Here is a 23,194-nt window from a genome sequence, read left to right on the forward strand (position 1 = left end):
ACAATCATACAATCACAATCATACAATCACAATCATACAATCACAATCATACAATCACAATCATACAATCACAATCATACAATCACAATCATACAATCACATTCATACAATCACAATCATACAATCACAATCATACAATCACAATCATACAATCACAATCATACAATCACAATCATACAATCACAATCATACAATCACAATCATACAATCGCAATAATACAATCACAATCATACAATCACAAAAATACAATCACAATCATACTATCGCAAACATACAATCACAATCATACAATCGCAATCAGACAATCACAATCACACAATCACAATCATACAATCACAATCATACAATCATAATCATAGAATCACAATCATACTATCGCAATCATACAATCACAAGCATACCATCACAATCATACAATCGCAATCATACGATCACAATCATACGATCACAATCATTCAATCACAATCATACAATCACAATCATACAAGAACAATCATACAATCACAATCATACAATCACAATCATACAATCACAATCATACAATCACAATCATACAAACACAATCATACAATCACAATCATACAATCACAATCATACAATCAAAATCATACAATTACAATCTCCCAAATACAATCTCCCAAATACAATCATACAATCACAATCATACAATCACAATCATACAATCACAATCATACAATCACAATCATACAATCACAATCATACAATCACAATCATACTGTCACAATCTTACAGTCACAGTACTACAGTCACCATCATACAATCACAATCATACAATCACAATCTTACAATCACAATCATACAATCACAATCATACAATCACAATCATACAATCACAATCATACAATCACAATCATACAATCACAATCATACAATCACAATCATACAATCGCAATCATACAATCGCAATCATACAATCACAATCATACAATCACAATCATACAATCACAATCATACATTCAAAATCATGCAATCACAATCATACAATCACAATCATGCAATCACAATCATTCAATCATAATCATACAATCACAATCATACAATCACAATCGTACAATCACAGTCGCACAATCACAATCATACAATCACAATCATACTTTCACAACCATACTATCACAATCATACAATCACAATAATACAATCGCAATCGTACAATCGCAATCGAACAATCAGAACCATACGATCACAATCATACAATCACAATCATAGAATCACAATCGTACACTCGCAATCATACAATCAGAATCATACAATCACAATCACACAATCACAATCATACAATCACAATCATACAATCACAATCATACAATCACAATCATACAATCACAATCATACAATCACAATCATACAATCACAATCATACAATCACAATCATACAATCACAATCATACAATCACAATCATACTATCACAATCATACAATCACAATCATACAATCACAATAATACAATCGCAATAATACAATCACAAAAATACAATCACAATCATACTATCGCAAACATACAATCACAATCATACAATCGCAATCAGACAATCACAATCACACAATCACAATCATACAATCACAATCATTCAATCATAATCATAGAATCACAATCATACTATCGCAGTCATACAATCACAAGCATACCATCACAATCATACAATCGCAATCATACGATCACAATCATACGATCACAATCATTCAATCACAATCATACAATCACAATCATACAAGAACAATCATACAATCACAATCATACAATCACAATCATACAATCACAATCATACAATCACAATCATACAAACACAATCATACAATCACAATCATACAATCACAATCATACAATCAAAATCATACAATTACAATCTCCCAAATACAATCTCCCAAATACAATCATACAATCACAATCATACCATAAAAATCATACAATCACAATCATACAATCATAATCATACAATCACAATCATACAATCACCATCATACAATCACAATCATTCGATCACAATCATACAATCACAATCATACGATCGCAATCATACAATCACAATCATACCATCACAACCATACAATCACAATCATTCGATCACAATCATACAATCACAATCATACGATCGCAATCATACAATCACAATCATACCATCACAATCATACAATCACAATCATACAATCACAATCATACTACCACATTCATACAATCACAATCATACAATCACAATCATACAATCACAGTCATACAATCACAATCATACAATCACAATCATACAATCACAATCATACAATCACAAAAATACAATCATAATCATACAATCGCAATCATACAATCGCAATCATACAATCACAATCATACTATCACAATCATACAATCACAATCATACAATCACAATCATACAATCACAATCGTACAATCACAATCGTACAATCACAATCGCACAGTCACAATCGCACAATCACAATCATACAATCACATTCATACAATCGCAATAATACAATCACAATCATACAATCACAATCATACCATCACAATCATACAATCACAATCATTCAATCACAATCATACAAGCACAATCATACAATCACAATCGTACAATCACAATCGTACAATCACAATCGCACAATCACAATCATTCAATCATAATCATACAATCACAATCGTACAATCACAATCGTACAATCACAGTCGCACAGTTACAATCATACAATCACAGTCATACAATCACAATCATACAATCGCAATCATACAATTACAATCTCCCAAATACAATCTCCCAAATACAATCTCCCAAATACAATCAAACAATCACAATCATACAATCACAATCATACAATCACAATCATACAATCACAATCACACAATCACAATCATACAATCACAATCATACAATCACAATCATACTATCACAATCGTACAATCACAATCGTACAATCACAATCGCACAACCACAATCAGACAATCACAATCATACAATCACAATCATACAATCACAATCATACAATCACAATCATACAATCACAATCATACAATCACAATCATACAATCACAATCATACAATCACAATCATACAATCACAATCATACAATCACAATCATACAATCACAATCATACAATCACAATCATACAATCGCAATCATACAATCACAATCTCGTAATCACAATCATTCAATCATAATCATACAATCACAATCACACAATCACAATCGTACAATCACAGTCGCACAGTCACAATCATACAATCACAGTCATACAATCACAATCATACAATCGCAATCATACAATTACAATCTCCCAAATACAATCTCCCAAATACAATCTCCCAAATACAATCAAACAATCACAATCATACAATCACAATCATACAATCACAATCATACAATCACAATCACACAATCACAATCATACAATCACAATCATACAATCACAATCATACTATCACAATCGTACAATCACAATCGTACAATCACAATCGTACAATCGCAATCGCACAACCACAATCAGACAATCACAATCATACAATCACAATCATACAACCACAATCAGACAATCACAATCATACAATCACAATCATACAATCACAATCATACAATCACAATCATACAATCAGTATCATACAATCACAATCATACAATCACAATCATGCAATCACAATCATACAATCGCATTCATACAATCGCAATCATACAATCACAATCATACAATCACAATCATACAATCACAATCATACAATCACAATCATACAATCACAATCATACAATCACAATCATACAATCACAATCATACAATCGCAATCATACAATCACAATCTCGTAATCACAATCATTCAATCATAATCATACAATCACAATCGTACAATCACAATCGTACAATCACTGTCGCACAGTCACAATCATACAATCACAGTCATACAATCACAATCATACAATCGCAATCATACAATTACAATCTCCCAAATACAATCTCCCAAATACAATCTCCCAAATACAATCAAACAATCACAATCATACAATCACAATCATACAATCACAATCATACAATCACAATCACACAATCACAATCATACAATCACAATCATACAATCACAATCGCACAATCACAATCATACAATCACAATCACACAATCACAATCATACAATCACAATCATACAATCACAATCATACAATCACAATCATACAATCACAATCATACAATCACAATCATACAATCACAATCATACAATCACAAACATACAATCACAATCATACAATCACAATCATACAATCACAAACATACAATCACAATCATACAATTACAATCTCCCAAATACAGTCTCCCAAATACAATCAAACAATCTCAATCATACAATCACAATCAGACAATCACAATCATACAATCACAATCATACAATCACAATCATACAATCACAATCATACAATCACAATCATTCAATCACAATCATACAATCACAATCATACTATCACAATCTTACAGTCACAATACTACAGTCACCATCATACAATCACAATCATACAATCACAATCATACAATCACAATCATACCATCACAATCATACAATCACAATCATACAATCACAATCATACGATCACAATCATTCAATCACAATCATACAATCACAATCATACAAGAACAATCATACAATCACAATCATACAATCACAATCATACAATCACAATCATACAATCACAATCATACAAACACAATAATACAATCACAATCATACAATCACAATCATACAATCGCAATCATACAATTACAATCTCCCAAATACAATCTCCCAAATACAATCATACAATCACAATCATACCATAAAAATCATACAATCACAATCATACAATCATAATCATACAATCACAATCATACAATCACAATCATACAATTACAATCATTCGATCACAATCATACAATCACAATCATACGATCGCAATCATACAATCACAATCATACCATCACAACCATACAATCACAATCATTCGATCACAATCATACAATCACAATCATACGATCGCAATCATGCAATCACAATCATACCATCACAATCATACAATCACAATCATACAATCACAATCATACTATCACATTCATACAATCACAATCATACAATCACAATCATACAATCACAGTCATACAATCACAATCATACAATCACAATCATACAATCACAATCATACAATCACAATCATACAATCACAAAAATACAACCATAATCATACAATCGCAATCATACAATCGCAATCATACAATCACAATCATACTATCACAATCATACAATCACAATCATACAATCACAATCATACATTCAAAATCATGCAATCACAATCATACAATCACAACCATGCAATCACAATCATTCAATCATAATCATACAATCACAATCATACAATCACAATCGTACAATCACAATCGTACAATCACAATCGCACAGTCACAATCGCACAATCACAATCATACAATCACATTCATACAATCGCAATAATACAATCACAATCATACAATCACAATCATACCATCACAATCATACAATCACAATCATTCAATCACAATCATACAAGCACAATCATACAATCACAATCGTACAATCACAATCATACAATCACAGTCATACAATCACAATCATACAATCACAATCATACAATCACAATCATACAATCACAAAAATACAACCATAATCATACAATCGCAATCATACAATCGCAATCATACAATCACAATCATACTATCACAATCATACAATCACAATCATACAATCACAATCATACATTCAAAATCATGCAATCACAATCATACAATCACAACCATGCAATCACAATCATTCAATCATAATCATACAATCACAATCATACAATCACAATCGTACAATCACAATCGTACAATCACAATCGCACAGTCACAATCGCACAATCACAATCATACAATCACATTCATACAATCGCAATAATACAATCACAATCATACAATCACAATCATACCATCACAATCATACAATCACAATCATTCAATCACAATCATACAAGCACAACCATACAATCACAATCGTACAATCACAATCGTACAATCACAATCGCACAATCACAATCATTCAATCATAATCATACAATCACAATCGTACAATCACAATCATACTATCACAATCGTACAATCACAATCATACAATCACAATCACACAATCACAATCATACAATCACAATCATACAATCACAATCATACTATCACAATCGTACAATCACAATCGTACAATCACAATCGCACAACCACAATCAGACAATCACAATCATACAATCACAATCATACAACCACAATCAGACAACCACAATCAGACAATCACAATCATACAATCACAATCATACAATCAGTATCATACAATCACAATCATACAATCACAATCATGCAATCACAATCATACAATCGCATTCATACAATCGCAATCATACAATCACAATCATACAATCACAATCATACAATCACAATCATACAATCACAATCATACAATCACAATCATACAATCAAAATCATACTATCACAATCGTACAATCACAATCGTACAATCACAATCGCACAACCACAATCAGACAATCACAATCATACAATCACAATCATAAAATCACAATCATACAATCACAATCATACAATCACAATCATACAATCACAATCATACAATCACAATCATACAATCGCAATCATACAATCACAATCTCGTAATCACAATCATTCAATCATAATCATACAATCACAATCGTACAATCACAATCGTACAATCACAATCGCACAGTCACAATCGCACAATCACAATCATACAATCACATTCATACAATCGCAATAATACAATCACAATCATACAATCACAATCATACCATCACAATCATACAATCACAATCATTCAATCACAATCATACAAGCACAATCGTACAATCACAATCGTACAATCACAATCGTACAATCACAATCGCACAATCACAATCATTCAATCATAATCATACAATCACAATCGTACAATCACAATCGTACAATCACAGTCGCACAGTTACAATCATACAATCACAGTCATACAATCACAATCATACAATCGCAATCATACAATTACAATCTCCCAAATACAATCTCCCAAATACAATCATACAATCACAATCATACAATCACAATCATACAATCACAATCATACAATCACAATCATACAATCACAATCATACAATCACAATCATACTGTCACAATCTTACAGTCACAGTACTACAGTCACCATCATACAATCACAATCATACAATCACAATCTTACAATCACAATCATACAATCACAATCATACAATCACAATCATACAATCACAATCATACAATCACAATCATACAATCACAATCATACAATCACAATCATACAATCGCAATCATACAATCGCAATCATACAATCACAATCATACAATCACAATCATACAATCACAATCATACATTCAAAATCATGCAATCACAATCATACAATCACAATCATGCAATCACAATCATTCAATCATAATCATACAATCACAATCATACAATCACAATCGTACAATCACAGTCGCACAATCACAATCATACAATCACAATCATACTTTCACAACCATACTATCACAATCATACAATCACAATAATACAATCGCAATCGTACAATCGCAATCGAACAATCAGAACCATACGATCACAATCATACAATCACAATCATAGAATCACAATCGTACACTCGCAATCATACAATCAGAATCATACAATCACAATCACACAATCACAATCATACAATCACAATCATACAATCACAATCATACAATCACAATCATACAATCACAATCATACAATCACAATCATACAATCACAATCATACAATCACAATCATACAATCACAATCATACAATCACAATCATACTATCACAATCATACAATCACAATCATACAATCACAATAATACAATCGCAATAATACAATCACAAAAATACAATCACAATCATACTATCGCAAACATACAATCACAATCATACAATCGCAATCAGACAATCACAATCACACAATCACAATCATACAATCACAATCATTCAATCATAATCATAGAATCACAATCATACTATCGCAGTCATACAATCACAAGCATACCATCACAATCATACAATCGCAATCATACGATCACAATCATACGATCACAATCATTCAATCACAATCATACAATCACAATCATACAAGAACAATCATACAATCACAATCATACAATCACAATCATACAATCACAATCATACAATCACAATCATACAAACACAATCATACAATCACAATCATACAATCACAATCATACAATCAAAATCATACAATTACAATCTCCCAAATACAATCTCCCAAATACAATCATACAATCACAATCATACCATAAAAATCATACAATCACAATCATACAATCATAATCATACAATCACAATCATACAATCACCATCATACAATCACAATCATTCGATCACAATCATACAATCACAATCATACGATCGCAATCATACAATCACAATCATACCATCACAACCATACAATCACAATCATTCGATCACAATCATACAATCACAATCATACGATCGCAATCATACAATCACAATCATACCATCACAATCATACAATCACAATCATACAATCACAATCATACTACCACATTCATACAATCACAATCATACAATCACAATCATACAATCACAGTCATACAATCACAATCATACAATCACAATCATACAATCACAATCATACAATCACAAAAATACAATCATAATCATACAATCGCAATCATACAATCGCAATCATACAATCACAATCATACTATCACAATCATACAATCACAATCATACAATCACAATCATACAATCACAATCGTACAATCACAATCGTACAATCACAATCGCACAGTCACAATCGCACAATCACAATCATACAATCACATTCATACAATCGCAATAATACAATCACAATCATACAATCACAATCATACCATCACAATCATACAATCACAATCATTCAATCACAATCATACAAGCACAATCATACAATCACAATCGTACAATCACAATCGTACAATCACAATCGCACAATCACAATCATTCAATCATAATCATACAATCACAATCGTACAATCACAATCGTACAATCACAGTCGCACAGTTACAATCATACAATCACAGTCATACAATCACAATCATACAATCGCAATCATACAATTACAATCTCCCAAATACAATCTCCCAAATACAATCTCCCAAATACAATCAAACAATCACAATCATACAATCACAATCATACAATCACAATCATACAATCACAATCACACAATCACAATCATACAATCACAATCATACAATCACAATCATACTATCACAATCGTACAATCACAATCGTACAATCACAATCGCACAACCACAATCAGACAATCACAATCATACAATCACAATCATACAATCACAATCATACAATCACAATCATACAATCACAATCATACAATCACAATCATACAATCACAATCATACAATCACAATCATACAATCACAATCATACAATCACAATCATACAATCACAATCATACAATCACAATCATACAATCGCAATCATACAATCACAATCTCGTAATCACAATCATTCAATCATAATCATACAATCACAATCACACAATCACAATCGTACAATCACAGTCGCACAGTCACAATCATACAATCACAGTCATACAATCACAATCATACAATCGCAATCATACAATTACAATCTCCCAAATACAATCTCCCAAATACAATCTCCCAAATACAATCAAACAATCACAATCATACAATCACAATCATACAATCACAATCATACAATCACAATCACACAATCACAATCATACAATCACAATCATACAATCACAATCATACTATCACAATCGTACAATCACAATCGTACAATCACAATCGTACAATCGCAATCGCACAACCACAATCAGACAATCACAATCATACAATCACAATCATACAACCACAATCAGACAATCACAATCATACAATCACAATCATACAATCACAATCATACAATCACAATCATACAATCAGTATCATACAATCACAATCATACAATCACAATCATGCAATCACAATCATACAATCGCATTCATACAATCGCAATCATACAATCACAATCATACAATCACAATCATACAATCACAATCATACAATCACAATCATACAATCACAATCATACAATCACAATCATACAATCACAATCATACAATCGCAATCATACAATCACAATCTCGTAATCACAATCATTCAATCATAATCATACAATCACAATCGTACAATCACAATCGTACAATCACTGTCGCACAGTCACAATCATACAATCACAGTCATACAATCACAATCATACAATCGCAATCATACAATTACAATCTCCCAAATACAATCTCCCAAATACAATCTCCCAAATACAATCAAACAATCACAATCATACAATCACAATCATACAATCACAATCATACAATCACAATCACACAATCACAATCATACAATCACAATCATACAATCACAATCGCACAATCACAATCATACAATCACAATCACACAATCACAATCATACAATCACAATCATACAATCACAATCATACAATCACAATCATACAATCACAATCATACAATCACAATCATACAATCACAATCATACAATCACAAACATACAATCACAATCATACAATCACAATCATACAATCACAAACATACAATCACAATCATACAATTACAATCTCCCAAATACAGTCTCCCAAATACAATCAAACAATCTCAATCATACAATCACAATCAGACAATCACAATCATACAATCACAATCATACAATCACAATCATACAATCACAATCATACAATCACAATCATTCAATCACAATCATACAATCACAATCATACTATCACAATCTTACAGTCACAATACTACAGTCACCATCATACAATCACAATCATACAATCACAATCATACAATCACAATCATACCATCACAATCATACAATCACAATCATACAATCACAATCATACGATCACAATCATTCAATCACAATCATACAATCACAATCATACAAGAACAATCATACAATCACAATCATACAATCACAATCATACAATCACAATCATACAATCACAATCATACAAACACAATAATACAATCACAATCATACAATCACAATCATACAATCGCAATCATACAATTACAATCTCCCAAATACAATCTCCCAAATACAATCATACAATCACAATCATACCATAAAAATCATACAATCACAATCATACAATCATAATCATACAATCACAATCATACAATCACAATCATACAATTACAATCATTCGATCACAATCATACAATCACAATCATACGATCGCAATCATACAATCACAATCATACCATCACAACCATACAATCACAATCATTCGATCACAATCATACAATCACAATCATACGATCGCAATCATGCAATCACAATCATACCATCACAATCATACAATCACAATCATACAATCACAATCATACTATCACATTCATACAATCACAATCATACAATCACAATCATACAATCACAGTCATACAATCACAATCATACAATCACAATCATACAATCACAATCATACAATCACAATCATACAATCACAAAAATACAACCATAATCATACAATCGCAATCATACAATCGCAATCATACAATCACAATCATACTATCACAATCATACAATCACAATCATACAATCACAATCATACATTCAAAATCATGCAATCACAATCATACAATCACAACCATGCAATCACAATCATTCAATCATAATCATACAATCACAATCATACAATCACAATCGTACAATCACAATCGTACAATCACAATCGCACAGTCACAATCGCACAATCACAATCATACAATCACATTCATACAATCGCAATAATACAATCACAATCATACAATCACAATCATACCATCACAATCATACAATCACAATCATTCAATCACAATCATACAAGCACAATCATACAATCACAATCGTACAATCACAATCATACAATCACAGTCATACAATCACAATCATACAATCACAATCATACAATCACAATCATACAATCACAAAAATACAACCATAATCATACAATCGCAATCATACAATCGCAATCATACAATCACAATCATACTATCACAATCATACAATCACAATCATACAATCACAATCATACATTCAAAATCATGCAATCACAATCATACAATCACAACCATGCAATCACAATCATTCAATCATAATCATACAATCACAATCATACAATCACAATCGTACAATCACAATCGTACAATCACAATCGCACAGTCACAATCGCACAATCACAATCATACAATCACATTCATACAATCGCAATAATACAATCACAATCATACAATCACAATCATACCATCACAATCATACAATCACAATCATTCAATCACAATCATACAAGCACAACCATACAATCACAATCGTACAATCACAATCGTACAATCACAATCGCACAATCACAATCATTCAATCATAATCATACAATCACAATCGTACAATCACAATCATACTATCACAATCGTACAATCACAATCATACAATCACAATCACACAATCACAATCATACAATCACAATCATACAATCACAATCATACTATCACAATCGTACAATCACAATCGTACAATCACAATCGCACAACCACAATCAGACAATCACAATCATACAATCACAATCATACAACCACAATCAGACAACCACAATCAGACAATCACAATCATACAATCACAATCATACAATCAGTATCATACAATCACAATCATACAATCACAATCATGCAATCACAATCATACAATCGCATTCATACAATCGCAATCATACAATCACAATCATACAATCACAATCATACAATCACAATCATACAATCACAATCATACAATCACAATCATACAATCAAAATCATACTATCACAATCGTACAATCACAATCGTACAATCACAATCGCACAACCACAATCAGACAATCACAATCATACAATCACAATCATAAAATCACAATCATACAATCACAATCATACAATCACAATCATACAATCACAATCATACAATCACAATCATACAATCGCAATCATACAATCACAATCTCGTAATCACAATCATTCAATCATAATCATACAATCACAATCGTACAATCACAATCGTACAATCACAATCGCACAGTCACAATCGCACAATCACAATCATACAATCACATTCATACAATCGCAATAATACAATCACAATCATACAATCACAATCATACCATCACAATCATACAATCACAATCATTCAATCACAATCATACAAGCACAATCGTACAATCACAATCGTACAATCACAATCGTACAATCACAATCGCACAATCACAATCATTCAATCATAATCATACAATCACAATCGTACAATCACAATCGTACAATCACAGTCGCACAGTTACAATCATACAATCACAGTCATACAATCACAATCATACAATCGCAATCATACAATTACAATCTCCCAAATACAATCTCCCAAATACAATCTCCCAAATACAATCAAACAATCACAATCATACAATCACAATCATACAATCACAATCATACAATCACAATCACACAATCACAATCATACAATCACAATCATACAATCACAATCATACTATCACAATCGTACAATCACAATCGTACAATCACAATCGCACAACCACAATCAGACAATCACAATCATACAATCACAATCATACAATCACAATCATACAATCACAATCATACAATCACAATCATACAATCACAATCATACAATCACAATCATACAATCACAATCATACAATCACAATCATACAATCACAATCATACAATCGCAATCATACAATCACAATCTCGTAATCACAATCATTCAATCATAATCATACAATCACAATCACACAATCACAATCGTACAATCACAGTCGCACAGTCACAATCATACAATCACAGTCATACAATCACAATCATACAATCGCAATCATACAATTACAATCTCCCAAATACAATCTCCCAAATACAATCTCCCAAATACAATCAAACAATCACAATCATACAATCACAATCATACAATCACAATCACACAATCACAATCATACAATCACAATCATACAATCACAATCATACTATCACAATCGTACAATCACAATCGTACAATCACAATCGTACAATCACAATCGCACAACCACAATCAGACAATCACAATCATACAATCACAATCATACAACCACAATCAGACAATCACAATCATACAATCACAATCATACAATCACAATCATACAATCACAATCATACAATCAGTATCATACAATCACAATCATACAATCACAATCATGCAATCACAATCATACAATCGCATTCATACAATCGCAATCATACAATCACAATCATACAATCACAATCATACAATCACAATCATACAATCACAATCATACAATCACAATCATACAATCACAATCATACAATCACAATCATACAATCACAATCATACAATCGCAATCATACAATCACAATCTCGTAATCACAATCATTCAATCATAACCATACAATCACAATCGTACAATCACAATCGTACAATCACTGTCGCACAGTCACAATCATACAATCACAGTCATACAATCACAAGCATACAATCGCAATCATACAATTACAATCTCCCAAATACAATCTCCCAAATACAATCTCCCAAATACAATCAAACAATCACAATCATACAATCACAATCATACAATCACAATCATACAATCACAATCACACAATCACAATCATACAATCACAATCATACAATCACAATCGCACAATCACAATCATACAATCACAATCACACAATCACAATCATACAATCACAATCATACAATCACAATCATACAATCACAATCATACAATCACAATCATACAATCACAATCATACAATCACAATCATACAATCACAAACATACAATCACAATCATACAATCACAATCATACAATCACAAACATACAATCACAATCATACAATTACAATCTCCCAAATACTGTCTCCCAAATACAATCAAACAATCTCAATCATACAATCACAATCAGACAATCACAATCATACAATCACAATCATACAATCACAATCATACAATCACAATCATACAATCACAATCATACAATCACAATCATTCAATCACAATCATACAATCACAATCATACTATCACAATCTTACAGTCACAATACTACAGTCACCATCATACAATCACAATCATACAATCACAATCATACAATCACAATCATACCATCACAATCATACAATTACAATCATTCGATCACAATCATACAATCACAATCATACGATCGCAATCATACAATCACAATCATACCATCACAACCATACAATCACAATCATTCGATCACAATCATACAATCACAATCATACGATCGCAATCATGCAATCACAATCATACCATCACAATCATACAATCACAATCATACAATCACAATCATACTATCACATTCATACAATCACAATCATACAATCACAATCATACAATCACAGTCATACAATCACAATCATACAATCACAATCATACAATCACAATCATACAATCACAAAAATACAACCATAATCATACAATCGCAATCATACAATCGCAATCATACAATCACAATCATACTATCACAATCATACAATCACAATCATACAATCACAATCATACATTCAAAATCATGCAATCACAATCATACAATCACAACCATGCAATCACAATCATTCAATCATAATCATACAATCACAATCATACAATCACAATCGTACAATCACAATCGTACAATCACAATCGCACAGTCACAATCGCACAATCACAATCATACAATCACATTCATACAATCGCAATAATACAATCACAATCATACAATCACAATCATACCATCACAATCATACAATCACAATCATTCAATCACAATCATACAAGCACAATCATACAATCACAATCGTACAATCACAATCATACAATCACAGTCATACAATCACAATCATACAATCACAATCATACAATCACAATCATACAATCACAAAAATACAACCATAATCATACAATCGCAATCATACAATCGCAATCATACAATCACAATCATACTATCACAATCATACAATCACAATCATACAATCACAATCATACATTCAAAATCATGCAATCACAATCATACAATCACAACCATGCAATCACAATCATTCAATCATAATCATACAATCACAATCATACAATCACAATCGTACAATCACAATCGTACAATCACAATCGCACAGTCACAATCGCACAATCACAATCATACAATCACATTCATACAATCGCAATAATACAATCACAATCATACAATCACAATCATACCATCACAATCATACAATCACAATCATTCAATCACAATCATACAAGCACAATCATACAATCACAATCGTACAATCACAATCGTACAATCACAATCGCACAATCACAATCATTCAATCATAATCATACAATCACAATCGTACAATCACAATCATACTATCACAATCGTACAATCACAATCATACAATCACAATCACACAATCACAATCATACAATCACAATCATACAATCACAATCATACTATCACAATCGTACAATCACAATCGTACAATCACAATCGCACAACCACAATCAGACAATCACAATCATACAATCACAATCATACAACCACAATCAGACAACCACAATCAGACAATCACAATCATACAATCACAATCATACAATCAGTATCATACAATCACAATCATACAATCACAATCATGCAATCACAATCATACAATCGCATTCATACAATCGCAATCATACAATCACAATCATACAATCACAATCATACAATCACAATCATACAATCACAATCATACAATCACAATCATACAATCAAAATCATACTATCACAATCGTACAATCACAATCGTACAATCACAATCGCACAACCACAATCAGACAATCACAATCATACAATCACAATCATACAATCACAATCATACAATCACAATCATACAATCACAATCATACAATCACAATCATACAATCACAATCATACAATCGCAATCATACAATCACAATCTCGTAATCACAATCATTCAATCATAATCATACAATCACAATCGTACAATCACAATCGTACAATCACTGTCGCACAGTCACAATCATACAATCACAGTCATACAATCACAATCATACAATCGCAATCATACAATTACAATCTCCCAAATACAATCTCCCAAATACAATCTCCCAAATACAATCAAACAATCACAATCATACAATCACAATCATACAATCACAATCATACAATCACAATCACACAATCACAATCATACAATCACAATCATACAATCACAATCATACAATCGCAATCATACAATCACAATCATACAATCACAATCATACAATCACAATCATACAATCACAATAATACTATCGCAATCATACAATCACAATCATACTATCACAATCATACAATCACAATAATACAATCGCAATCATACAATCACAATCATACAATCACAAAAATACAATCATAATCATACAATCACAATCATATAATCACAATCATACAATCACAATCATACAATCACAATCATACAATCACAATCATACAATCACAATCATACAATCACAATCATACAATCACAATCATACAATCACAATCATACTTACAAAATCATGCAATCTCAATCATACAATCACAATCATGCAATCACAATCATACAATCATAATCATACAATGACAATCATACAATCACAATCATACAATCACAGTCATACAATCACAATCTTACAATCACAATCATACTATCACAATCATACAATCACAATCATACAATCACAATCATACAATCAAAATCATACAATCACAATCATACATTCAAAATCGTGCAATCACAATCATACAATCATAATCATACAATGACAATCATACAATCACAATCATACAATCACAATCATACAATCACAATCATACAATCACATTCATACAATCACAATGATACATACAAAATCATGCAATCTCAATCATACAATCACAATCATGCAATCACAATCATGCAATCATAATCATACAATCATAATCATACAATGACAATCATACAATCACAATCATACAATCACAGTCATACAATCACAATCTTACAATCACAATCATACTATCACAATCATACAATCACAATCATACAATCACAATCATACAATCACAATCATACATTCAAAATCATGCAATCACAATCATACAATCACAATCATTCGATCACAATCATACAATCGCAATCATACGATCGCAATCATACAATCATAATCATACAATCACAATCATACAATCACAATCATACAATCACAATCATTCGATCACAATCATACAATCGCAATCATACGATCGCAATCATACAATCACAATCATACTATCACAATCATACAATCACAATAATACAATCACAATCATGCAATCACAATCATACAATCATAATCATACAATGACAATCATACAATCACAATCATACAATCACAGTCACACAATCACAATCTTACAATCACAATCATACTATCACAATCATACAATCACAATCATACAATCACAATCATACAATCACAATCATACATTCAAAATCATGCAAACACAATCATACAATCACAATCATACAATCACAATCATACAATCACAATCATACAATCACAATCATACAATCACAATCATACAATCACAATCATACAATCACAATCATACTTTCACAACCATACTATCACAATCATACAATCACAATCATACAATCACAATCATACAATCACAATCATACAATCACAATCATACAATCACAATCATACTATCACAATCTTACAGTCACAATACTACAGTCACCATCATACAATCACAATCATACAATCACAATCATACAATCACAATCATACAATCACAATCATACAATCACAATCATACAATCACAATCATACAATCACAATCATACAATCACAATCATACAATCAAAATCATACAATCGCAATCATACGATCACAATCATACGATCACAATCATTCAATCACAATCATACAATCACAGTCATACAAGAACAATCATACAATCACAATCATACAATCACAATCATACAATCACAATCATACAAACACAATCATACAATCACAATCATACAATCACAATCATACAATCGCAATCATACAATTACAATCTCCCAAATACAATCTCCCAAATACAATCTCCCAAATACAATCTCCCAAATACAATCTCCCAAATACAATCATACAATCACAATCATACCATCAAAATCATACAATCACAATCATACAATCACAATCATACTATCACAATCATACAATCACAATCACACAATCACAATCATACAATCACAGTCATACAATCACAATCTTACAATCACAATCAGACAATCACAATCATACAATCACAATCGTACAATCGCAATCATACAATCACAATCATACAATCACAATCATACTTTCACAATCATACAATCACAATCATACAATCACAACCATACAATCACAATCGTACAATCACAATCATACTATCACAAACATACAATCACAATCATACAATCACAGTCATACAATCGCAATAATACAATCACAATCATACAATCACAAAAATACAATCACAATCATACTATCGCAAACATACAATCACAATCATACAATCGCAATCAGACAATCACAATCACACAATCACAATCATACAATCACAATCATACAATCATAATCATAGAATCACAATCATACTATCGCAATCATACAATCACAAGCATACCATCACAATCATACAATCGCAATCATACGATCACAATCATACGATCGCAATCATACGATCACAATCATTCAATCACAATCATACAATCACAATCATACAAGAACAATCATACAATCACAATCATACAATCACAATCATACAATCACAATCATACAATCACAATCATACAAACACAATAATACAATCACAATCATACAATCACAATCATACAATCGCAATCATACAATTACAATCTCCCAAATACAATCTCCCAAATACAATCATACAATCACAATCATACCATAAAAATCATACAATCACAATCATACAATCATAATCATACAATCACAATCATACAATCACAATCATACAATCGCAATCATACAATCACAATCATACAAACACAATAATACAATCACAATCATACAAGCACAATCATACCATCACAATCATACAATCACAATCATTCAATCACAATCATACAATCACAATCATACAATCACAATCATACAATCAAAATCATACTATCACAATCGTACAATCACAATCGTACAATCACAATCGCACAACCACAATCAGACAATCACAATCATACAATCACAATCATACAATCACAATCATACAATCACAATCATACAATCACAATCATACAATCACAATCATACAATCACAATCATACAATCACAATCATACAATCGCAATCATACAATCACAATCTCGTAATCACAATCATTCAATCATAATCATACAATCACAATCGTACAATCACAATCGTACAATCACTGTCGCACAGTCACAATCATACAATCACAGTCATACAATCACAATCATACAATCGCAATCATACAATTACAATCTCCCAAATACAATCTCCCAAATACAATCTCCCAAATACAATCAAACAATCACAATCATACAATCACAATCATACAATCACAATCATACAATCACAATCATACAATCACAATCATACAATCACAATCATACAATCACAATCACACAATCACAATCATACAATCACAATCATACAATCGCAATCATACAATCACAATCATCCAATCACAATCATACAATCACAATCATACAATCACAATAATACTATCGCAATCATACAATCACAATCATACTATCACAATCATACAATCACAATAATACAATCGCAATCATACAATCACAATCATACAATCACAAAAATACAATCATAATCATACAATCACAATCATATAATCACAATCATACAATCACAATCATACAATCACAATCATACAATCGCAATCATACAATCACAATCTCGTAATCACTATCATTCAATCATAATCATACAATCACAATCGTACAATCACAATCGTACAATCACTGTCGCACAGTCACAATCATACAATCACAGTCATACAATCACAATCATACAATCGCAATCATACAATTACAATCTCCCAAATACAATCTCCCAAATACAATCTCCCAAATACAATCAAACAATCACAATCATACAATCACAATCATACAATCACAATCATACAATCACAATCACACAATCACAATCATACAATCACAATCATACAATCACAATCATACAATCACAATCATACAACCACAATCAGACAATCACAATCATACAATCAGTATCATACAATCACAATCATACAATCACAATCATGCAATCACAATCATACAATCGCATTCATACAATCGCAATCATACAATCACAATCATACAATCACAATCATACAATCACAATCATACAATCACAATCATACAATCACAATCATACAATCACAATCATACAATCACAATCATACAATCACAATCATACAATCAAAATCATACTATCACAATCGTACAATCACAATCGTACAGTCACAATCGCACAACCACAATCAGACAATCACAATCATACAATCACAATCATACAATCACAATCGTACAATCACAATCGTACAATCACAATCGCACAACGACAATCAGACAATCACAATCATACAATCACAATCATACAATCACAATCATACAATCGCAATCATACAATCACAATCATACAAACACAATAATACAATCACAATCATACAATCACAATCATACAATCACAATCATACAATCACAATCATACAATCACAAAAATACAATCATAATCATACAATCGCAATCATACAATCGCAATCATACAATCACAATCATACTATCACAATCATACATTCAAAATCATGCAATCACAATCATACAATCACAACCATGCAATCACAATCATTCAATCATAATCATACAATCACAATCATACAATCACAATCGTACAATCACAATCGTACAATCACAATCGCACAGTCACAATCGCACAATCACAATCATACAATCACATTCATACAATCGCAATAATACAATCGCAATCATACAATCACAATCATACCATCACAATCATACAATCACAATCATTCAATCACAATCATACAAGCACAATCATACAATCACAATCATACATTCAAAATCATGCAATCACAATCATACAATCACAACCATGCAATCACAATCATTCAATCATAATCATACAATCACAATCATACAATCACAATCGTACAATCACAATCGTACAATCACAATCGCACAGTCACAATCGCACAATCACAATCATACAATCACATTCATACAATCGCAATAATACAATCGCAATCATACAATCACAATCATACCATCACAATCATACAATCACAATCATTCAATCACAATCATACAAGCACAATCATACAATCACAATCGTACAATCACAATCGTACAATCACAATCGCACAATCACAATCATTCAATCATAATCATACAATCACAATCGTACAATCACAATCGTACAATCACAGTCGCACAGTCACAATCATACAATCACAGTCATACAATCACAATCATACAATCGCAATCATACAATTACAATCTCCCAAATACAATCTCCCAAATACAATCTCCCAAATACAATCAAACAATCACAATCATACAATCACAATCATACTATCACAATCGTACAATCACAATCATACAATCACAATCACACAATCACAATCATACAATCACAATCATACAATCACAATCATACTATCACAATCGTACAATCACAATCGTACAATCACAATCGCACAACCACAATCAGACAATCACAATCATACAATCACAATCATACAACCACAATCAGACAATCACAATCATACAATCACAATCATACAATCACAATCATACAATCACAATCATACAATCAGTATCATACAATCACAATCATACAATCACAATCATGCAATCACAATCATACAATCGCATTCATACAATCGCAATCATACAATCACAATCATACAATCACAATCATACAATCACAATCATACAATCACAATCATACAATCACAATCATACAATCAAAATCATAC

This window comes from Megachile rotundata, unplaced genomic scaffold (genome assembly GCF_050947335.1).
Source record: "Megachile rotundata isolate GNS110a unplaced genomic scaffold, iyMegRotu1 scaffold0026, whole genome shotgun sequence".
NCBI classification, from domain to species: domain Eukaryota; kingdom Metazoa; phylum Arthropoda; class Insecta; order Hymenoptera; family Megachilidae; genus Megachile; species Megachile rotundata.